This window comes from Lynx rufus, unplaced genomic scaffold (genome assembly GCF_022079265.1).
Source record: "Lynx rufus isolate CCGP_SWC_20201006 ecotype Redwood Valley unplaced genomic scaffold, mLynRuf1.p SCAF_6, whole genome shotgun sequence".
In the NCBI taxonomy this organism is placed as follows: domain Eukaryota; kingdom Metazoa; phylum Chordata; class Mammalia; order Carnivora; family Felidae; genus Lynx; species Lynx rufus.
The window spans coordinates 138,826,905-138,851,794 of NW_025814878.1; positions in this window are offsets into that span (position 1 = coordinate 138,826,905).

A 24,890-nucleotide genomic window follows, 5' to 3' on the forward strand; every position below is an offset into this window, starting at 1 on the left:
CTATAAAGCCTCCATCTGGTTTCTGGCATACAGTAAGTGAAAACATGAGGCCCCACCTCCAAACCCCATGGAAAAATAAATGTGTTAATGGAGGGAAAGGAATTACTGTTGCCGCCCAGGGCCTTAATGGTTTTTTCCTCGACCAGGTTTTACTGGAGGCAACACTGAAGAGTTGTTTGCTCTTTTAATAGTACATGTCAGGGCCCCTGGGTGGCTCAGTTGGTTGAGCATCAAACTCTTGATTTCAGCTCAGGTCGTGATTTCCCGGTTCCCCACATGGAACTCTGCACTGACAGTGTGGAGCCTGCTTGGGATTCTCACTCTCCCGCTCTCTGTGCCCTTCCCCAACTTGGGTGCCTGCCCGAACTCTGTCTCAAAATAAACTTAAAACAACAAAAACACATCATGTATGCAATTGTGTGGGAGAACCACATTGTCCTTTGTTCTTGAGCAGTGTTTCCTCCTCACCCCCCCAGACATGGTACCATTGAGTGAATTTTTTTTTTTTTAAGGAGTTTATTTAAGTAATGCCTCTACCCATCATGGGGCTGGAGCTTCTTCCAACCTGGAGATCAAGAATCATGTGTTCTACTGATTGAGCCAGCCAGGTGCCCATGGTACCAATGAGTGGATTAATCTATGAATATTCTTGACCTCAGAGTTTGGAAGTGGATGATGAGGCAGAGAACAGGGTCACTAAGTGACAGAACCTTTGCCCGTTGTGCCTGGGATAAAAATAAGCAGAATTGAAGTGTGAGGGGGAGTCTTCTCATTCCCTGTAAACCAAGAAGCTACCCATAATCTCAAGTCTCAACACAGTGGACTTCTGGCTTGGTTTTCTCCTCCCCTTCTTCCGTTTGGGGTGTGTGTATCCTAAATACAGGATGGGTGAAGAACTGGGTTGTAGGAGTTTCATGGAACATGTATTAGTTGAGGATCTGCCTGGGTGCTGGGCACTGGGGGGGGGGGGGGCTAGCCCTGCTCTATGCGGTTTGGGTGTGGGGAGACAGTTACACATTGATAGGTGTGGAGGTTCTGGTAAAGGCACAGCCCTCAGTAGGGGAAAAACATGTTCCAGCTTTAGAGGTTTTGACTTCTGCTTTTATAACTTGACTTTTTGAGAGGCACAGCTTGACTTAAGATTAGCCAAAGCAGCATCTTAATTGAGCAAGTCACAGCTATTGGGACAACCAAATTATAATTAACTTTGATGTTTTTGAATTCCTTTTCCACTCTTTGCTTTTCCTGTGCTTTGATCCTTAATGATACGTGCACAATGAATTATGCTGGAAGAGAAAGGTCTGTGTTTGTATTAAGTATCACCAGGCCATTCTTTTCATGGAGTGCGGGGGCATTTTTACCTCCTGGTAAGACAGATCGGTAAGGAACATACTGTACGGTGGTAAGCATCTTTTCAGTTGGAATAACAGCCAGTAATATCACAACTTCAAGGTCAGAATCAACTCTTCTCCATGGCCTGGACAAAAATTTGTGATGTTGGGAAACGGAGCTAGGCTATGGAGGCAGACTCAAAAGATAACCACGACGTGAGAGTGTATGTGCTTCCATATCAAAGCTACTACCTATCTGAGTATAATTTGCCTGCGATATTCCTGACTTGGGGAAGAGTTCACTATGTGTACATTTCCCTGTGCCTTCCTTTTATTCTCGTTGTAAATTTGAAATTCACACTACAAAAAATGTAACCTATTACTAACTATCAGAGGATCTGTCGTGGGGCTGTGGGGTTGCGCTGTGTCTCTTTGGGTAAGTTCTGTAATTTTCCTGAATCTCGGCTTTCTCCTCTGTAACAAGGGTATGCCTACTTGATGCTGTAGGATCAGATAAACATGCAGAAATGTCTTGGAAACCCTGAAATTCTTGAAAGAGGATTCTTTAATGATGGGTGGAGAAAAGCAGCCCGGCCTAAGCAGAATAGTGTACTTGCCTTGTCTAATCCCTCACCTCTCAGATACATGCTTGGTAAGACCTCCCTCCTCCAGGTATCTGCCTCTCATGTCGGGCTCTCTTGACCGGTTTCCTCACTGTGTCTATTCTTTTATTGCTATTTGGTGACAGACACCATATTTTAGGAGTACACTGACCAACTGTGACAACTGCGGGTTCAGATAAGCCGAGGTCAGTTAACAGATGCAAATACAGCTTTTTCTTTAATGTTTCTCCCCATTGCTCTTTATCTCTTCCTCCCAATATTTTTGGGGAATATTAGTAAAATTTGGGGATATCAGCCCAGATTTTGGGGTCAAATTATGGAAACAGGAATTTGGACTCATTTTATCCAAGAAATATTTTGTGTTTAATTTTCCAGGTAAGCAGAGTTGCAAACACGTGTCTAATTACTTCACATTTGAGGCTCAGGAAGTCGAATATTACTGTTGGTTCGGACCTTGTACCCTTGTTATGTATGTTGAATTCTGGTATCCTGCACGTGTGTGTGTGTGTACGTAGAATTTTATTAAATCCCCTCACTAGGTGTTAGGTTAGGAAGGTTAGTTAGGAAGGTGGTTTGAGGCACTTTGGTCATGATTGCTGGCTTGCTTCATTATGTTCCTGTCAACTTGTTTTTCTTGTAAAAACTCCCCATCACAAATATGACCCAATCCTTGGAGTAAGTGTGTGCTAAATATTAGCGTGCTGACATTTAGAAACGGTCCTCCCCCTTGTAGCCTTAGATGTATTTTGTTGTTTTGTTCTCTGTGGCATCAAATTTATTCTTGTCCTTTTCTCTTAGAGACAAGATGTAGGAAGGAAGAGACAAGATCACAGCATTAAGATTGAACGTATTTCTCAATCTTCACATCCTTAACCAGTTTCTTTGATGCATTTGAGTTTGCTATAAAATGTTAGGGGAGGAAGGAAGGCAACCACTGATAATCAAAGGGGAAGAAAGATCAGGGTAGGACTCGGTGACATTTGAGGCTAAGTTCTGGAGCTGTTGCAAGAGTTATGGCTGCCTGTGACTATTTGGCCTGGCTACATGTCAGGGCCATTAACTTCAGAATAACAGAGCCTTTAAGAGAATGTACTTTTTTAGAAAACTCCTCATTAACTTAATTTATGGAGGGGGAGAGGAGTTAGGGAGGAGCTGGAAGCCTGTACTTTGAACTGAGCCTGGAGGTTAGGATAGGAGGGGCGGGGGTGGGGGGGTGGGGGGGTGGGGAAAGCTGTGAATGCTGGATTGTTTGAAAAGTCTTAAAAATCACCAACTGTGCCCCTCCCTGGTGGTCTCGGAGGCCTGTCTTCTTGGGATGGAACTTCCTCCTTGGTGATGGCCTTTGGAGCTCCATCCCTACTGTGGATCTCGGCTGGGAAATCTTCAACAATAATTAAGTTTTGGTTTGTTTTGATTCTCCTCCAGCCTTGTGGTTGAATAGCTTTGTGTGTCTATAGTCTCTTGTTAACAGCTTTTCCCACAGTTGTGAAGATGTCCCTTTGCAGTGTCGATCTTTACCTGGAAGGCTTTGACCACCATCTCAGAGAAGTGGGTGACGTGTATCCATGCCTCTCCCGGCAGCCCCCACATGGCTTTTTATCAGATTTGGGAAATGGAAAGAGCAAAGCTAGCATTGCTAAGAAAAGACTGGGAAAAAAACCGTGGTGTGTGGGTCCACACGGCCATGGGAGTGTGACAGGATCAGTCACTCCTCTCTGAAGTGCCTTTGGCCTTGTTTTCCTGTGCCAGGGGAGAAGAGGTGTAGTGTAAGGTGGATGGAGAGAGAATTAAACCATTGAATCCGTCACAAATGCTGAGCCTGCCTATGTGCCCTGTGCTAAGATCCAGAGGAAGGATGTCCTCATGGCACATCACTGCAGGGCAGTGATGCTGTTGCCAGGGCACTGTGTGCACGTGGAGCAGGTGGAGAGGAGTCCAGCATATGGCCTGGGGAGCTCGAAGGAAACCGTACTCAGGAAGTAGCATTTTGGCCGAGAAGTTGAGAACACCCACTTGTAATCTTTTAGGAACGAACGTAGGGTGTTGATGTGGAAGGCATATCCCGGGGAATGGTATGGGGGTATGAAGGGATAGGTCTACAAGAAGTTCACTATTGCTGTGAAAGCCATTTGTTCACGTAACACACGTTTGTTGTGTACGTACTTGACACAAAGTGCTGTGCTAGGTACCAGGAGTAAAAGTGGTGAATAGACCAGATAATTGGTAGAATTTTGTGATAGACTGGGTGTGGGAGGCGACCTCAAGGTGTTTGGCACCACAGTCAGATGGGTAGTGGTCTATCTTCTAGCGAGGAGGAGGGCCAAGCTGGGAGGAGGAGCAAGGGTGGGCACGAGGTGAAAGGCAGATGATGAAACAATGGGGCTAGGCCCTTCTGATGTATCTGAGATGTTAAGTGGTGGTTGGATTCACAGCTTTGGGGTTCAGAACACAGATCTGGGTGGGAGATGCAAATCTGAGGTAAAGGTACCTAGATAGTTAGTAAAACCGTGGGTGGGATTGACTGGACCAGGCTTCCTGAAGCACGTCACCTGGCCAGGTGAAGGGGGATGAACAGGAAGCTAAGAACGGCCGCCATGGTAAGGAAATGAGATTGTTATAAAAAACGAATGGGAGGGAAGTAGATCCCAATTATAGCCAGAAGTCGGGGAGGGCCAAAGGTCTACAGGATTTAGAGGCCCAAAGGTCATGGTCATAGTAGTTCATGTGGAAAGATTGGACTGGACGCTAGAATAAGGGTTGGGAGCTCTGGGGGTATTGGGAATGTGCGGGATACTGTGTGTGTGTGTGTGTGTGTGTGTGTGTGTGTGTGTGTCTCTCTCTCTCTCTCTCTCTCTCTCTCTCTCTCTCTCTCTCGTAATGACTGGAGGGCCCTGCAGTCATTTAGTGAGCTGAACCCAGGATGCTTGTATCTTGTAATGCACAGCATAGTCTGCATGTGAAGACGTGTCCTGTGTTGAACATGACCCTCAAATGTCTCAAAAGATTCTTCGTGAAGGTTAAAAATAGACGACCTGTTAACTGGTATTTAAACTGGAACCTAACATGGCTTTACATCTAGGCACAAAGCATTTGTGCTTAGGTTTTAATATACACATTGAATTTTCCAGGGATAAAGCTAATATGTTAACTGGGAAGATTGTGCATGGTTTTATGTGGGCTTTTACTACAAATTCACAATACGGGAAACTCATGTCCTCAGAGGCAGTACCCACTTGTGGAACTGGAGTCATCAGTGAAAACACTGCTGATTTGTATTTGTATCTGTATTTGTAGCTGTTGTCTTTGTGATGATTCTATGTATGGATGCATCATTACACCCTCTTGTATAGTTCTGTATAAATATGTAAATGAGCAAAATGTCTTAAACTATAACTATACATTTTGGGCAATCTGGGTGGTTCAGTCGGTTGAGCGTCTGACTCTTGATTTCAGCTCAGGTCATGATCTCAGGGTCGTGGAATTGAGCCTCACACCAGGCTCTGTGCTGAACATGGAACCTACTTAAGATTCATTCGTTCTCTATCTCCCTGCCTCTTTCTTCTGCTTACAGGCCCTATCCCTCAAATTAAAAAAATAGTACACCTCCCCCCCCCCTTGTTGCATATTATACTGAGGTCATGCAGGTAGGTTATATTAATGATGTGTATTTCACAGCTGAAAAGCATATTACGCAGAGGGAGACTGAGAATTTTCAAGCCTATTAACCCCTGGCTGTATCTTCAAGCACCTTTTGTCTACTGTTAAGGGAAGTTCTGTGTCATGTGATCTCTTGTTCTTTTAAAGCATGACCCTCAAACCATGTAACCAGAATCACCTGAGGACATATGAAACACAGGTTTCCTGGGCCCTACTCTGTCACTACTGACATTCCTTGTGGGAGACTCTGGAACCTACATTAAGTCTTCTGTCCCCAACATAGACCTGATTCTTATCCCACTAACATTTGAGAGGTCACTTATGTAGACAAGGGGAATCCTTTAAGAATTTAGAGAAATTGGGACGCCTGGGTGGCTCAGTCAGTTGAGCGTCTGACTTCGGCTCAGGTCATGATCTTGTGGTTTGTGGGTTCGAGCCCCCCTGTGTCGGGCTCTGTGCTGACAGCTCAGAGCCTGGAGCCTGCTTCAGATTCTTTGTCTCGTCTCTCTTTGCCCCTCCCTGACTTGCACTCTGTCTCTTTTTGTCTCTCAAAAAATAAAACATTAAAAAAAATTAAATACAAAGAATCTAGAGAAATTGAGTGACAGAAGTAGATTTGGGCCTAAAAACCATATTCTGATGGGACTTTGGAAGGAAGATTGGAGGAGTTTGGGACTCCTGAACTCCTGGGCCAGGGGCTGTGAACCAGTGCTTCTAATGCTCTCGATGAAAGCATTGGAAACCTAGCAATGGTATACGCAGAAAAGGGAAATGATTAAAAAGTAAAATGATACAACATCGTGCATATGGGGAATAAAAGGAATAAATGCTTGGAGAGAGTTTCTGGCTGGGTGGATGGTGGGATCACGATGAAGCTGGGGCATTCAGGGAGGGTGGCTAGACGTCAGGGCTGGTTTGGGCATGCCGACTTCGCTTCCTGTCGGACCTGTAAGTTGAGATCTGAGTATGTACCTAAGTGATTTAGTTGAGAACAGCAGTCTCCTGGGGGTTGGAAGGAGGGAGTCTTTCAAATGCAGGTGGTAGTGAAGCTTCTGCCCTCACAGCGATTGTTGCCTAGGGAGTGTACAGAACTTTCATTAAAGGATATATATGTGGACTTGTGTTCGCCCCTCCCTGATTCTAAGTGAATCTCCCTTCCAGAATATGAGACTCCTGGGAGGCATGGTGGTTTTGATGATTGAAGACTGAAAGACGTGAAAAATCAGATAAAGGCAATGTAGTTACATCTTTGAATAAGCCTAATTGGGGTACAGCGTGGGAAACCCTTAAACCTTCTGATATAAAAGCTGTGCAGTCCAGCTTTGGAACCAAGGATGTGCCTGGAAAGATGGGCACGATTTGGGATGTTGTCGGGAAGGTTACACTGAAAACAGCTGCCAGTCTACAGAGTCAGCACAGTTTACAGGAATTGCATCTGGGAGATCTGATCATGAAGATCTCCAAACCAGTGGGTTTTCTTTTTTTTTTTTTTTTTTTAAGTGTTTATTTGTTGGGGTGGGGGAGGGGCAGAGAGAGGAGGAGTCAGAATTCTAAGCAGGCTCTTTGCTGTCTGTGTGAAGCCTGACAAAGGACTTGGTTCCATGAATTGCAAGATCATGACTTGAGGCGAAATCAAGAGTCAGATGCTCAACCAACTGAGCCAACCAAGTGCCCTGTTTGTTTTTTTAAACTCTGAACTGTTTTCCCCCTTAATACACATACTTGTGCCTTTGAAATGACGATAATTTGGATTGAGGTATCTTCAGTAAGGTGATTCTAGCTTTAAGAATCATTTTCCAGGAGCGCCTGGGTGGCTCAGTCGGTTAAGCGTCCGACTTCAGCTCAGGTCACGATCTCGTCCGTGAGTTCGAGCCCCGCGTCGGGCTCTGGGCTGATGGCTCAGAGCCTGGAGCCTGCTTCTGATTCTGTGTCTCCCTCTCTCTCTGTCCCTCCCCCATTCATGCTCTGTCTCTCTCTGTCTCAAAAATAAATGAACGTTAAAAAAAAATTTAATAAAATAATAAAAAAGAATCATTTCCCATGCAGTTGTTTACTTTTTACTCCTTCATGTTGGGATTTGCACGTAAGATGTGAAAATAACCAAAGGGACCAATGTCTTCATTCTGGCTTTGACCACCTATGTCAAAAATCACAGCTGCTTTCTGTTTTTGGTCCTCCTCTTGACCTCTGTTAGGAGAAATCGTGTAAAGGGGTTCCTTCCATGAAACCGGGGGTGTTTTTCTGCTGCTTCTGCTAATGACATATTCAGCAAGTGCTTTGTGCAAGGTATCTTGGTTGACCCTAAGTGTCTTTCATCAGAAGTCCCAAGGTCTCCAGGCCTTAGTATGGCTTTCGCTGCCGAGGAGTTGGACTTTTGAAAATCCCCAAGTCCCAGGCTCTGGGAATGGGGGAGGGACCCATACCGAAACTAATTTTTGCAGTGCTCGCTGTGGCTTGTGTCCTCCAGCATTTGTATCACCAGCACTGCTAATATGCAAGGGTTGATAACGAGACTGTTACATGTCCCCACAAACCGAAGCTTGGCATGCAGGAGTTGAGCCTGAAGCACGCCTTTTGACTGTAAAAACTGCAGTTTCTCTATAAAGCCACCAATAAGCAAAGCTAGTGATTATTGTCAGAGTACCCAAACTGCTCGGTTTACTTAATACTGCAGAGACCTCAGTCTGCAGTGCACACCCGTCACTTCGGGAGTTTGGGGGGAAAAGGCCTATCTATGAATGTGGCACTTAACTTTGAAAGGTGTCCATTTGAACAATGGAGAACGTTTTCCTCCCAGTCTCAAGATGTTTCGAGGCTTGTTTGTCTGGGTGTCTATGGGGGCGGAAACAAAAATGCTCAAGGCCTCAGACAAGCCCCCCCGTCTTCCACGGGGGAGCAGGAGCAGTGACACGTAAGACGAGGGGCGCTGTGTGACCTGAATCTGCCACCGCGTAGGGACTGGCACGATTCAGTCATGTGCTTTCATTCCCAGGTAAACTTGATGCTGAAGGACCCTTGTAGGGAGAGCAGGTACCTGGAGATCCCTCTCTCCCCCCATAATGATGATGGATTTCTGTGGGTCTGCCCCGCTGCTCTGGCCTCCCTCATGACCAGTTGGAAGCATATGCAGAATGCTCGTTGGAGCCGAACACAGAATCTGTTGCCCTGGGACAGAAACTGTGAGATTCGCATTTGGATGAATCTGTGACTCTGGCCTAACCACTCCCCTCCATGCCTAAATCACTGAAATGACTCTGCCCGTAGGTTAACGGCTGGCAAGTGACAGATAACCCTGTGTGGGTCCAGTCACGCTAGTCTTGTCCTCTCTCCGCCACATTGTCCGTAGACATTCATTCCTTTTTTCTTCTCTTTACCACCTATTAATTCCTCTGCTTTTTTTCATCTTTTTCTATCCTTGGTGGACCTTCTTTCCTCTCCCTTCAAATAACCGAAACCCAGGAACCCCTTGTAGAGACTCTACGAAGTACCAGGTGACTGAGCCCCATGTTGTCACATCTGTTCACTACATAAGCTGTAGTTGGGTGGACTCCAACTTTGGCAGTGAAATGATAAACATCTGTAGAACATATGTATATATGTTAAAATTGTTTTTAATGTTTATTTTGAGGGAGAGAGACACAGAGTGTGAGTGGGCAAGGGGCAGAGAGAGGGAGATGCAGAATCCAAAGCAGACTCCAGGCTCCGAGCCATCAGCACAGAGCCCGATGCGGGGCTCAAACCCGAAGCCGAGAGATCGTGACCTGAGCTGAAGTCGGACGCCCAACCGACCGAGCCACCAAGGCACCCCTATGTATATATATTTTCAAAGTCAAACAGGTTTATTAAAACTCCGGGTTTGAGCAAACATTGATGTGAATAGGGCAGTATCCAGTCTAGCAGACGGAATGGAGTTCCGAAGAGCTGTACACAATGAAACACATAGGCAGAACGGAGTGGGAACAGGAAGTTGTACTGTGGGGGTGGGGGGAGGGGGACCAGTTATTATAAAGTCATTTTCCTTAGGGGATGGTGAATTAACTGACTAGGGCTGATCAGGTGATTCTTGACTGACTGGTCTAAGGTTCCCTGGGAGAACCAAAACTGTAAATGGAGTCTGATTGGTAGTGATATGGGGCTTAGCAAAAGTGATTCCATTTTGGGTTTGTTGTCTGGGTGCGTGCGTGTGTGTGTGTGTGTGTGTGTGTGTGTTTAAACATGTCTATTTGTAGTCTCCAGATATCCCTGCAATGAAGTCACACACCCAGTTATGCTGTCTCAGTTACAGGGATGCAAAAACCTAATGAATTAGCAAAAGATGGCTGAGGGCCCCTGGGTGGCTCAGTCAGTTAAGGATCTGACTCTTGGTTTCAGCTCAGGTCATGATCCCACGGTTTGTGGGAGCGAGCACGGCATCAGGTTCTGTGCTAACAGGGTGGAGCCTGCTTGGGATTCTCTATACCCCCCTCCCCTGCTCATGCACACATGTGCACACTCTCAATAAACTGAAAAAAAAAATCAAATAAAAAAGTATTACCAAAAAAAGTCTCTGCTGGTTCCAGGGCATGTGATTGGTGAGCAGGTGGGGGCTGGCTGTGTGTCCTCTTCCATCCCCACGGTGCAGAGTCTGATCTTCTAGGGCGGAGCCTGCACAGCCCCATGGAGTGGCCTTGAGAATGTCCTTCCTTGGGATGAATCCTTTCCAATGTGTGTTCTTCATCTATTACTCAAAACAGGGCTCCCAGTTTTAAGAAAGGGGTCACACGTACTCAAGACATGACAAAGCATCGTTAATATAATGCGAAATTCTTTATGTGTAGGAGGGTGTACCTAAACTTTTAGATTACTAGGGCAGGCGAACGGTCTAAGGAATTCTTCGTGCAGATCTCTAGCTGTTCACGTGACAGTGGTGATTTGCAGGCAAGGATTAGCCAGACCTCTGAATATGACCTGTGGTTATTTTTTTTCCTTTCGGTAACTTAGAAGATAATTTCAAGCAAAGCCATCTTGTTTTGTACTGAACAGTTAAGTACTGTGAATGCCAGGGTAGGCCCCTTGGATTCCTGAAGTGTGATGGTTGTCAGTTGAGATTGTATGCTTGGATAAGTAAGTATCTTAGTAATAGTTTTATGTTTTCATGAAATTCCAATCCTAGCCTTCTCTCCAGATCCAGTGGCTTAGGTATAATTAGATAAAAGGTAGGAAGGAAAACCAGTAAATAGAAACCAGGAGAAATGTTTAGGACATTGAACTTCTCAACCTCCTGTATATCTATTAAGAAATGGGCTTATTAACTCTACCTTAACATGCCTGGTCCTTTTCCATACATGTTGGTTTTTTTTCTGTGTGTGGCAAATGTGACCTGTAATGGTGTAACTGTCTTCCTTTAATCTTTTTTATTTAAGAGCTGGGGGTGGGAGGGAGGAGAGAGAATGAATCTTAAGCAGATCCACACTCAGTGTGGAGCTGGACACACGGAGCTTGACCCCATGACCCTCGGATCATGACCTGAGCCGAAATCAAGAGTCAGACGCTCAACCGACCAAGCCACCCAGGCACCCCTGTCTTCCTTTAATCTGTAATGGATGTTCTGTATATCCTATGCAGACACAGCCCGTTAATTGGGAAAGGGAGAGAATACAGCTATGAATCCGCTGCTCCCAAAAAGAGACCTTATTTTTACCCAGAAACCAAATCCTATGAATCAAGATGCAAACTATTTTGATGAAATGTGTGAGAACGGACTTAGTCAAATTTTCATTCTGTTCCTAATGACCTGTCTTTGATTGTATTGTTTCAGAATAAAAAGTTAACTCTTGAGTTCTTTTTCCTTTGACAATCATAGAGCACTTCCTCAGCTCTGTGATTCACTTCCTGTTTTGGGGGACAGGATGTGGGGTAAATGGTGAAGCCCACGGGTCTACTCTACAAGCTTGGGCAAATGGAGTGTTTGCATTGTGCATCCAGGGAACAGGGAGTCAAGTTGGCTCTTGTCAAACTAGAATCTTAAAACCAGAAAGTGATGGTTTAGTGTTTACTCTTTGTTTTAATCCTCATAATCTTTACTACTACCTTGGCTGTTAATCTATTTTGAGGGAGAGAACACGAGTGCACGTGCAAGCGAGAGAGCAGGGAAGGGGCAGAGAGAGAGGGAAACAAAGAATCCCAAGCAGGCTCTGCTCTCGAACCCACGAGCCCATGAGATCATGGCCTGAGCCGAAATCGAGAGCCGGGCACTTAACTGACGGAGCCACCAGGTGCCTCTCCTCTTTCATAAAATTGTCTTTCGGTTTGTTTTCTCTATATTTAAAAATGCCTAACTGATCTCATGTTGTGTATAAGGAGTGATTCGTAGGGACTTAAATAGGCGTCTCCACTATGCCCACCCTCACGTTGCCAAGGTATCTAAAATGTCGTTTGAATGACACTTAAGGTTTTCTCTTAAAATCTCAAATCTGTCTTCATTTGTGGTATCCTTCAAGTGAATGATAAAAACCGTGCCCATACTGAATTGGAATATAGATTTGTCCCAAACTGCTTCTTGCCAGTGTTGAGGAGCTGAGGAAATGGGACCTCGAGGGAGGGAGTGGGAAAGAAGAAAAGAGGATTGTACTAAATACCTTGTCCTGTCTTGGGAATGGCCCTTCCACATACATACCTTTTCTAAACTTTGTCTCCTGAGTTACAGAAGCAGATGTGATCTGTGATTCCACAACGAGATGATGAAAAAAAAATATACAAGGGGATTGACTTTTTTTTGGATGAAAAGACCAAGGCTAGACAAAATGAAGGTACAGGATGCCGCATGAGGGTAGCTTACATGCCACCTGCTTGGTAATACTGAGGAAAAAGAATTCATAGTAAGGATGGTGATCCATCTACACATGGGAGGAAAGCTTTCTGCACTTCTGAAAAATAGAATCTGGGTTCCCCTGTGTCTCCTGGATGAGCTCACTGGGCAATTGTCCTCCCAAATCACATGATCTTCATGGGGTGCAGCCTCTGGAATCGGAATTGAGTCCAGATTCCATCTGTCATTTCTGACTTGAATAACTGTCATGAATATGTTGGATTTGAGGTAGAGACTGAAGAAACAGAAGCCACAGCCTTCCCTTTGAGGAACTGGGTGGGGGGGGTGAGTGGTGGTGGTCAGAAGGAGCAGGGTGATGAGCATGGAAAATGGAGTAGGGGAGAGTTTATCATGAAATGCATTGTTTTGGTTTATGAGGTCACGGTGCCTTTTCTACCTGGCCACATTTGTTCACACCTTTGTGCCCACGTGTCACAGGCAAATCCGGGCCTCTAGATGCTTACCAGCACCTGTGCCTCTTAGGCTAATTCTGTCAACATGATCTATGTGTGGACGATGTATCTGTGACAGTTAAAAAAAAAAAAAAAAAGCCAAAAACAATTGGCTTTTTCCTGTTGCCAGACAGTCACTGTCTGCAGTTGTTAGCTGGTTTGTGCTGAGGGAATATAAAATTGAAAATTCTAAACTAAGCGTAATTAGGGAGGGAAATTTGTTGCCAACTTGCCACCCCCATAGGATACAACTAAAACCACATGTAAATGATTTTCCAGGGATCCAAGTTAGTTTTTCCCTTCTGCCAACTACCATGGAACACCAAGATTAAAGAGTAGTAACAAGGCCTTCTAATAGGTTTTGGAAAGGATTCCATTTGTCTTAGGAAAGGGTATTGGGAAGAACACCCGTTTGAAACATTGACTTAAATATTTATTTTTGGGTTTATGATCCCAACCTACTGCCTTTTGATCTGTTTCTGAGAGCTCAGATTTTCATGTCTTGCTTTTGATTTTTGTCTTGGTGAATTTTTAGAAATTAGAAACTTTAAAAAACAGAACACCCATTGCTTAGCATATGGGACAGAAGAACCCCCCCCTTTGGATTTTTTTTTTTAAATAAGGCTTCTAACCGCCCCCCCCCATGCCTCAAATGACCTAAGGATTTAGAGGTCCTAGGTCAGATTCTTCGCTTTACACCCAGCTGTTTTCTCCTTATATGGTGATCTTCCTGGTTTGTATGGGCCCCAAGGGCTCAGGGAGAATCTTTGTGTTGGCTTCGATGGGTATATGTAAGCGCAGTTAGAGGATTCTGAATATCTGGATCCCAAACAGGGCCCTAACTCCTCTTCCCCCTTTGCATCTTCTTTACGTTTGAAGCGAGCTAATTATGAAAAGGTACAGGGTAGTGACTCTCTTGGCCCGTTTCTGGCATGCGGGGTGGGGAGATCCAAGCAGAAGGAAGCTTGCGGACCTTGACTATGCTTTGAGCAGAGAAAATCTTTTTCTCCTTGTACATTGTTAAATCTGTAGGAAAGGCACATCAGCTCAAGATCTGTCACTCTGGCTCCCGGCCAGCATGCCAAATTCTGTCATCTTTGCTGCATGGCCAAGCATATTTATTACATGTTATAATTCTGGGTTTGGTTTTGATCCAGCAATCCTGATACATCATCAGATGGTTAGGGGTGTGGAAAAGGAAAAAGGCTATATTCATTTCTTGACAGGGTCTTGGGAGAAGTGTGAGCACAGAAGTGCACGCTGCAGTTGGCTAGGGCAGGAATTTTTCATGCGGGCTGTAAACCTCTCCTCTCTGCTGCCTGGAATATTAATTGCATCATCAATTTCTGTTCATACAGATTGGTGATCTCAGACTGAGGACAAATCTGGGCCATGCTCCTGCTCTGGCCACCATATTTCCAAGGAACTCAGCAGTCAGCACCAGCCTTGAGAACGGGGTCCCCGTGGCCCCACGCTCCCGGGGTCTATGGTGGAGCTTGGCCTCCATCGGTCTGGGGATGGGAAGGAAGCTGAACTCCTGAACTCTTGGGTCTGCCCTGGCCTAGCATTAACCATTCGGAATTGACTTTCCTTACTCCCTTCTTAAAAATGGCTTCAGAAGGGCAGGAAGTGGTGTGAGTAGATAGTAGTTAAAAGAAAAAAAATAGGGAAAATGATTGCATTTGTTTCTTGAGTCTGGAGAGCCTTGACTGTGTCATTGGCAGTAAAGTCTTTCCTGCTCCTAGGGGCTTCACAGATGAATCCTTGGCTTTGGGGTGGCCAGTGAAGGACTGTTCTAAAGCTCAGGAGTACGTTCAGCTGCTTTGCAGGAAGCAATGACACAAGGTTCCAGCCACTCTCCCCCGCCTTCCACTTATTGTTTGGGGCTTGGAAACCGGCTGGGATGAGGAGGAAGAGCCACTGAGAAGTGGTTTTTTTTTTTTTTTTTTTTGGCAGTTTGGCTGCTGAATGAAAGCAGGCACTTTATTTAGAAGTGAGTAGGGAGGGAAATGTAGCTTAGGGTTGACACCCTTCTGGTGCTTATCCATAAATATGAAATGGTGTTAGAACACCAGACACCAGAGAGCTTTCTGATTGGCTGTTGGTGATGTCATCTTGTCATTAATACTGTGCTCAGAAAATAAACTGATCTGCCTGTTTTCTTTCTTTCTCTTTTTTAAAGCTGAAATGTACAAAAATCCATTTTGTAATCTAAAATGAGGCACTTCAGTCACAGCACTTTGAAAGAATGCTATTTCTCATGTGTTCAGAGTCATTTTGGCCTTCACTTGAGCTCTGCAGTAATGAACCACAGGTATTCAGCCTGTCTTGTCTTCTTGCTGAAAAGTGAGGCGACTGCTTTTCAACACCTGGGCACCAACGGTTGACATTTACCCATACTAAGTGCTAATGCAGTAGATGGGAAAGTCTGTCTGTCAGCCTTTGAATGTCTTAGTATGCTCACAGGCAAGGTTGGCGCTTGTGGGTATGGGAGGGATATGGATGGTGATGAAAAGTGCTTGCTTTATTATTCCTAAATCCTAATTTGACTTCTCTACCTCTGATAACTCTGCAGCCAAGTGGACCCCGGCCTCCTTTTCCACTTAATGCTCATCTGATCTCGTGCTGCTGTTTGAGCACAAGGATCACACTTGTGGCATATGTCCAGGTTCCCTGTGTAAAATCCAATCGCATTCTTGCTATGCAGGATTGATTGACATTCCCAGGAGGAAAGCCACTGCCCAGCAACTGTGTGACCCCTGCATCGATCTGTGACCCCCAGAGGTCTGGGAAGGTCTCCCCATCCTGCATCCCTACTGGTTCACTCTGATCGAAGGAGGCGTACGGAGTCTTGATTTACTGTTTTGTATAACTATACTTGTATGTGTTTTCTTTAAATGAAGTGAAGACCTGTCCTTTTGAGGGAAAACCATGATTCTTCATTAGGAATTTTAGCTGTTAAAGTCTTACCTTTCCTTAAAAAACTTGGCTTTTGTGTGTAACTGTTGAATGATAATGCTCCTTTGCCGCCAATGTGCTCCTAGGTAGAATGCCTCTAAGAGTTCACCCCGTCACTGGTGAAATGGCTCTCCAAGGTTATTTTATGAAAGCCATGGGATGTAGTCCTTGGATCAGCTAACTGCCTAGCAAGCAGGTGCAAGTGATGTCTGTCTTGCAACCGTATCTCCTGTTAGAGGGAGATGCTGCGTTACTTTTCAGAGTTTCCCTTGTCTTCAGCAAGCTTAGAAACCATAGATTTAGGGGCCTTTGGGGTCAGAGGGGAAAAAAGAAGAGACAATGAGGCCCATTCATTCTCAGGGGCTCTAATGAGTCATAGAGATGGTCTGTTTTCCAGGTTAGAGCTCTCTCTCTGACAGGCTTTAAGTATCTGTGATCTGAAACAAGGAGTGATCAAAACATGCAAAAAGCCTTTCAGGAACAGGTTTTTGAAGGAGATGAATCCTCCAGTTCTGTGGCCCGCTCAGCCCTTTTGCGAGGGGCTGGCTGCCTCTGCCCGCCCCCTCTCCCCCCATCAGTTTGCCGCTTGGTCACGTGACAGCTGTCTGCAGCCCAAAGGAAAGAAACAATCCTTCACTAGCAGGAAACCTAATCCTAGGCAGGTGCAGCTTGAGTAACCACCCTGGACACGAAGGTCAGCATGGTTGCAGCCCCCACCCCCACCCCTCCCTTAAACTTTTGCAGATGGTCTGAGTAGGGAGGAGCAAAACCCAGTAACCCTTCTCTCAGCTGCAGCCCCCAGATCGTCCTCTCCTCCGGGATCCCCATTTCTCCAGATACTGCTGAACTTTTGAACTCAAGTACAGTGCACTATTAGGATGTTTGTTTGAAGGTTTCAGATAAAGCAGTAGCAGATTTTACGGAAACAGTAGACAGATCCATTTTCCTTTTCCTCCAGTGATGTTAGGGATCTAATTAGAAGTCCGTGTTTTAGCAACTTCCTCTGTATGTGTTGTGGGTTCTTTTTTTTTTTTTTTCCCCCCTCTCCCTAAAAGAGGCTTATGGACATGAACAAAGGCCGGATGTTGCTCTAGAGCATATGAACAAGTGCTGTACTTTAGATTTGTCTGTAGTTTACAGACCACGTTTTCCTTCTCCGGACCAAGCTAGATCCTGTCCGGTGTGAGGACTTGTTATTTTCATCGAGCTGCTGTTTTCACTCTTAAAGTGTCCCCTGGCCACTTTATTTCACATCCCTTACTAACGGCCACTTTCTCTATTTAGATTCTCACTTGGAACTAATGCAGATCCCGGGCACACAAGTGTGTCACGCCCAAGGGCTGGTGTATTTGAAAAGCTATAATGAGAGTGAAGGATGTGTGTCACCCTTTGGAGGGGGGTGGGAGGCAACAAGTTAAACAGGAATCAGAGTATCAAGTACACAAATCTTCAGGGAGAGGAGTCCAACATTTTCTTACTGGGAACCTCATTGACTGAAATCTGACTTTGGGGACAACAGAATATTTGCTAAACTAATCCACTTCTCTGAATAGCTCTCTCATTTCTTGTGGCTTGGCGACTAAAACTTAGAAATCCACAATTATACTGTATGGATGAGCCTTGTTGTAAATTTAGTATGTAATCTCCACATTCGGGCTACGTATGGCTATGAGCACCCACTTAAGAGCTAAAAATGTAAGTTACCGCCCACTCTGTCCTGAATTGGAATCCTACATAATTGCTCTATGCTTTAAAAATCTTCCCCAGAGAAAGGAGTTCAAGATTCAGTTGTTAGTGGGCAATCCTTTCTGTGAAGCCAGGAGTCCCTTAGCCCTGGGAAGAAACTAAGTAAATACTTGCTGTTGAACAAATAGAATGAGTGAAGAACATTGGAGGAAGAATTCACATGTGTTGCTTAATCCAAAGGTCACATGGTGGGTTCAGGGGCTCGGCACTTAGAAGTAAACATGCATCAGGCAGTGGGTGTGGGATATTCAGAATCACTCACTGATGGGCTAGGCTACTACAACTGGTAAAAATGGAATGTGTGGAAGGTTCGGTGGTCTCCGAATCTGGCCGTTCGTTGAAGTCCTATTGTGTGCTCTTAGGAAACCAGCACCAAAACTCCCCCACTCGCAGACCTACACTCCAGAACTCCTGCAAGGCCAGGGGAACCACCGCCTTTGTCCCTAGGTCAGGAATGCGGGAATTGGAAGGACCAGCGGGCGGAAGGCATGCGGGGAGAGCACATGCCAGAGGGGAAACGCAAGGTACTGCGGGCACAGAGGAAAGAATCCCCCTAGTTTTGGGGCTTATTTTAAAATTGATTCAGCAACCAGCATAACACATTGCATCACGTATTGTGATAGATGTGTGCACAGCAAAACCCCTTGTTGATGGGCTCAGGCAGATGTGAGCAGAATCACAATGGCACTTCTCCCCTGGGTTAGGGACCCCTGAGCACAATTACTAGAAGGACCTGCAAGCGGTGGAAGGTAACAGCTGGATTTGAAGAAGTCATCGTCCTGGGGAGGTGATACTTAAACTGGAGTGGAGAGCTGGGCGTGTAGGCAGTAGTTTTGTTAGGCGAAGGTGCTGGGGATTTTCCTCCTGTAGAGGATCCTTTCCCATAGGATAAGAGGCAGAGGTTGCATGGGTTTGGCCTCCAACAGAATGCCAGCCCTTGGATGGTGGGGAAACGCCTTTCCAAGGGTAACTCCTTCCTGTCAGGCAGCATGCATGCAGTAGGCGCTAAGACATACTCTGGTTAGCGCACGATGTTGAATATATGTCTCGTTAAGCAGCATGATCGTTTTCTGGAAATACTTGTGTGCCCTATTTGTGTTTCTCATAAAAACAAAAATTGGGATGGAAAAGAAGGGAAATCTGCTAGTTTGCTCTCCATTTTTTTCCCCCCTCTCCTTGGTGATTGTTTGGTTTTTCACATCTCCCCTGTTGGATGACTCTGCCTGGATCCCAGGCTCATCTGATCACAAAGTGAGCACAGCCCAAGTCAGTTTCACACTCATCTGTTTTTCTTCACACCGCTCCCAAAACAAAGCCACAAGGATGTGAGAAAGGAAGGATTTTGAACATTTGTGATGTCTGCCTGGGCTGTCTTTAATGCAGAGAGACCTCCTCGGTCCTCATAAGAGATAAAGTGGCTGGTATCTGCGTCCACAGGCTAGAGGTGCTGTTTCTTTTCTAATGTTTAATTTTGAGAGCGAGAGTGCGAGGGACAGAGCGTGAGTTGGGAGAGGGGCACAGAGGAGGAGACACAGAATCCAAGGCAGGCTCCAGGCCCTGAGCTGTCTGTACAGAGCCTGACACGGGGCTTGAACTCATGAACTGTGAGATCATGACCTGGGTTGAAGCCGGTTGCTTAACTGTCTAAGGCACCCAGGCACCCACCCCTGTAGGTGCTGTTCCTAAGAACGTTCTTGGTGCTTATTTTTACTGCTGGTTTGTTGGCGTCTCTGCAGAATAGACTCACGAGATGGGAAAGGAATGTGTTTTTCTTCCTCCTTTTAAGATGTCAAACCCAGGTGGGGAGTCATGATCTTGATGAATTCTAGCACTTGTCAATTGGAAAATGTTCAGGGAAAACAAACGTCGGAAAGGATGGGTTTGTTTACGTGCTATCACTCAGTGATTTGAAGTCACAGACATCTTTCTTACGACACTTTTGAAGTTGAGGGTTGGAACTGAATAATAGACAACCTTCCAACATAGAGCATTACCAAGCTTGAGGGATTTTTTTTTTTATTGGGTTTTTTCGTACTGCCTTGTTTTCTAGTTTGCCTTTTGTCTTTGATCACTTATTTCTGTGACAAAAATTTGGTCATGTTACTGCTTTTCTCTTTCCCCTAAGCTGATATCGCATGATGGGAGTTCTTCTCCCTGCTTACCGCCCCCCCCGCACCCACCTTTTCTTACTAATTCTGTTGGTTGCACGTAAATTATTTATCTAGACCTAGATAGTTTAAATATACCCATCCATTGTATGTCTGCTTTCATTTTTTTCCTTCAAATGTTTTCAGTTCTCTTTTTAAAATTTGTTCATAATAATGGATTTCAATAGAACCTAAAACCTGTTAACCTCAAGTGTCGGGCTAAAGTTTATCTTGGTAAATCTTTATCAGTGCTTTGAATTAATAGCTGAGTGATAGTGTGGAGGATGTGGTGTGTTTAAAAATCAGAGTGTAAACTGTTTTCAAGTCCTTAAGTCCTTGAGAAGACTTCATTTCCATCCTGGCCCTTGGTGTGGGAATGATGATTCTTCCATGTTCTTTAGCATATAAGCCTAAGGCTCCGTTCACTATTTGCTTCCCAAAGGTTGAAAATAAGATTGCTTTAAAAAAAATTAGGGCACCAGCCTGGCTCAGTTGGAGGAGCATGCGACTCTTGATCTGGGGGTTGTGAGTTCGAGCCCCACACTGGGTGTAGATTACTTTAAAAAAATCTATAATTCAGTGTTCTCACTAATAGAGGTGAGCTTTCTCTATGCTTTTCTCTGAAGTTTGTAAACGACAGGAGTTACTTTTTAAATATGTCTGAGAAAATGAGCGTAGTCGAACCACATTAGGGAGGAGGAGATGTGGGTTGCCTTGGAAGGTCCCGAAGGACCCATCAGTCAAAGGCATGGTGATCCCCTGCCTCTCCCTTTCTGCAGTCAGCCTCTGTTCCTCTGTTTCCAGAAACGACTCCTATTTTTTCCTAAAGCCAAAATAAGTTGTCATTATTTCAATGAGACCCTTATTTTAGGAAAGGGGTGGGGCTGTATGGGTGGGTGGCTTAGTCACCGACTCTTAGCATCCGACTCTTGATTTCAGTTCAGTTTGCGATCCCAGGTCGTAGGATCAAGCCCCGTGTTGGGCTCTGCACTGAGAATGGAGCCTGCTTAAGATTCATGTTTTCATCCTCCCTACCTCTCCCCCCACCCCCCCGTCCTCCCCTGCTCGCATGCATGTGTGCTCTCTAAAATTAAAAAAAAAAAAAAAAATGGGGGTGGGGTCGGGGAGGCACTTGAAAAACACGTCCGCATGATAGCCAAAAGGTAGAAGCAATCCAAGTGTCTGTTGGCAAAGTGTGTATATACATGGGGTAGGATGTTGAGACTGCAAAAGGACCCTCGAGGACCTTGTGCTCCATGACCTAAGCCTGTCCCAAAAGAACGGATTGTGTGACTGACTTGTATGAGGGACCTTGAGTAGTCCAATTCCCAGGCACAGCGGACTGGTGGTTGCCAGGGATGGGGGGTGGAGGAAATGGGGAGTTCGTGTTTTAACGTGTAGAGTTTTCACTTCTGAAAAGGCTTCTGTGGCAGGTTGTGCCGATAGTACCAAAGTGGGAAGGGTGCACAACAGCGTAGAACTGTGCCCTTCCACATGGTTAGGGTGGTAAATTTCATTACAGTTTTTACCGCAATTAAAAAACAGGAGAAAAAGTATCCTTTGTAAAACTTTACAAGTTAAATGTAAAACAACTGGGTCATGTGAGCTAAATGACAGATATTTGACCTTTTAGCACCATCGAAAAAAATGTACTAAACCTTGATGGCAAATAATTGCATTGAATGTAAAGGAAGCAAAACACGTCCAGTTAGGTTTTTCTGATCTGTGGTATTGGTCTCCTCTGCGTTTTCTCAGTTGGATTCCGAACAGGGTAAATCACTCTTTTTGTTTTGAATTTGGAATTCCCGAAACACACGAAAACAGGCACATGTTCAAAAGCAAATAGGATTGAACTAGGGGCTAAAGTTGATATGCATGTGGAGCACCTGGGGCTCTAATGCCTACATTCTGACTCGGGGCGGGGGGGGGGGGGGAGGTGGAGATGGGGGAGGAGGGACCCAAGACTCTGCATTCCTCCCACAGTCTACCTGCAGAGTTCTTGAGAATGGTTTGGCCTCCCCATGGCTATACTAGGATCCCTCTGAAGGCTTACTCACCATTTTTCTTGCTACTTTGGGTTTCTGCAAGATCAAGGCTGTCCTCATCCGAGTTATCTTGACCTCGAGGATTTCTACAATCTAAAAAACGCCTTCACTGCCATTGTAGTGGGGTGTTACACGAAAGGAATGGAGGTGTACTGCCCGCATCTAATATGAAGTCCGATCCCCTTTCGTTTTATGGCCATGTGCTAAGTTATTGGGATAGCTGACTAATTTTGATCATGAGCCATGAGACCATGATGAAAGTAGAAAAAAAAAGACTCTGCCCTCAATTTCAAGCAATGGAACGTATTTCTGTGAAAGTTCTTGTGCCCATGCCACTTGATCATGGATAGCTCAGACTGAATGGCTTTTGTAGTTAGGCAGTGTTGAGGGGGAGAGAAACATGGCTTTATGGCATTGCGTGGAAGGCAAAATTCTAATATAACTCTCAAGATCTCCTTACTGCGTGTGCACCCTTAATAATCCCTGGGACGGTGGATATGGAGTTAAAGTCCTATGACCTAGTTGACCTTTAGGGAGGTGGTCCATGTGAGCCTGACCTACCCATATCAGCGCTGTTAAAAGCAGTTTTGTCTTGATGATTGAAGAGAGCATAGACGGATTCCTTGCACCCTTGCTGGCTTGGGACCTTAGTCCTATCACTACAAGGAAGTGAATTGTAATGCTGAAAATCAGCTTGGAAGTGGGTCCCTCCCACCCCCACCTCCCCTTTGAGCCTCCTGATGAAAACTTAGTCCAGCCGGTACCTAGATTCCAGCCTCACGATGTGCTGGATTTCTGATCTGAAGAACTGATCTGGTGCGTGCCTGTTGAAGCCACTAAGCATGTGGTAGTCTGTTCTACAGGAATTAGAAACTGATACACATTGTGTACTGGTGTGTAAATGCTTTGAAGGAGTATACAAGCTGTTAATAGAAACGGCCTAATGCTGCTTTGCTGGCTGGACAAAGAAAGCCCACCTCCCTTACACAGGGTGGAAATAAAACCCTTCACGAATGGTAAGAAGTCAAATACTGGAAAGAACCCGGATTTGGAGAGAAGAAACGTGAGCAAGTCTTAGCTCTTAGACTTCCTGGCAAGTGGGTCATGCCTTTGGGCCTTATCTATACAACGAAGTTGACCAATGGCATCACACGGTAACCACTGGTTTTATTTGCCATGTCCTGTACTCCTCTCCATAACTTCCTTCTACACAGCCTAGCCCTCACCCACTCGGCGTAGGATTAAGGGTGTCCGTTGTGGGTCTTCTGAGGTAGCTGTCTGAAAGCAGTTGAAAATCTTCTGCATTTTTTTGGACCAGTCTAAAGTGTTCCCATGTCAGACCGTCGGTAGTCTGATGTTTGCACCGAAAAGTTTCATCAAAACCTCTTACTTAGATAAAATGTCTGAAATCTGCTCTAGTTCTACAAAACTAATGTGCATGAATAGCTTTTACATTTTTAAAATCCAGAGACTCCCTTCCTGTGTGTTTAAAATATGAAGGTAGAAAAAGGATCTTTAAAATCTATTTTTGAAACCTAGGGTGATTTTAACTAGAAGTGTTTCTCTGCCTAGAACCACTCACGCTTCCAAATAACGTTCTTGGGTGTGTTTCTGCAGCCCTTGCGTGTGCATCACTGCGTGTGAGCCTGGCCCCTTGCACATCCAGGTGTGTGTGCCTAAGTGCTGGAGTCTTAAAGGAAGTGGTGTTGTGTGGAACTCTCCAGTTGGATAGTCTGTTTTTCCTATGCGAGGTCTCCTCCTTGAGCTGAAGGCTCTGGTTCACACCGTGAAATAAAAATCTGCAGAAAATAAAGAATACTTCCATTACAGCCTTTCAGGAATAGGGCATTTCGAAGGGAAAATGCTACTTCTGGAGAGTTCTTTCACTCAACCTGGAGCTGCTTTCTGTGTTGTCAACTAGCTGCAGATAATTCACTTTTTTTTTTTTTTTTTAAAGCATTAGTACTTTAGATTTTTGTAATGTTTATTTTTGACAGCATGGGCAGGAGAAGGGGCAGAGAGAGAGAGAGGGAGACAGAATCGGAAGCAGGCTCCAGGCTCTGAGCTGTTAGTACAGAGCCCGCGGGGCCTGAACTCACGAACTGCGAGATCATGACCTGAGCTGAAGTCAGACGCTCAACCGACTGAGCCACCCAGGGGCCCCTGCAGATAATTCACTCTTAAACAGGACTGTACGGGCAGGGTGACCTCAAACAGTTGAACCACCGGGAACATGGTAGGAAGGATTGGTCAGCTGTTACAATGGGAGAAAAGAGCCACTTTTCAACCCCCTCCCAGCATGTGAAGGGCCTTGAGGAATGTCTTCCAGTGTGGAAAACAAAGTTGTCTACAAGGCCAGCGGGGGAAGTGCTGTGGTTTCAGGACTCCATCACAGGCATGAATAAACCTTTCCATCTAGCCAAGGGGCGTCCCCACTGTCTACACAATACCCCCGTCAGAGCAGATCTGTGGTGTGAGATGCTCCCCCGTCCCCCATCACTTGTAATTTTGCCCAGACTTGCTGGTCCTCATTTGGCGTTGGGTTTGTGAAAATCACTTTTGTGGAGCTATTGTTTCTTCTGTCATCTTTAAACAATACCAGAGGATGGCAGGGAGGGGAAAGGGAATCGCAGCTCCCACACAAAGCAGATGCCTCTTGGAGAGGGTGCTAAAGCGGCGATATTCTGGGCATAGCAGTCTGGTTTTTCTTGTCCGTTCTTCACCCTGAGTAGAAGTGACGTACGTTCTGACAGTGGTTCAGGGACCAGAAACCTCAGGGTTCTCATGGTCTGCCACATTTAAATTTTTTTTTTTAAATTATTTTTTTGAAAACGCTGTCTTCAGGGTATATGCCATGACACCACACGTCAACTCTTGCCTCTGTTCCATCCTAGTGGCAACTGTCCCGGGGCACTGTGCTTGTAGGGTTACAGCAAAATCCTTTTATGGATTTGTAGCTTGGTAAAGCACTTTGCAAACAGGCCTTAAGCAAATTAAGTTTCAGTCATTCAACAGTTTGAGCCTTTAGCGCTTACCTTTAATTTCCTCACCCTTCAAATCTGGGTTATAAGATTGGGGGGACCA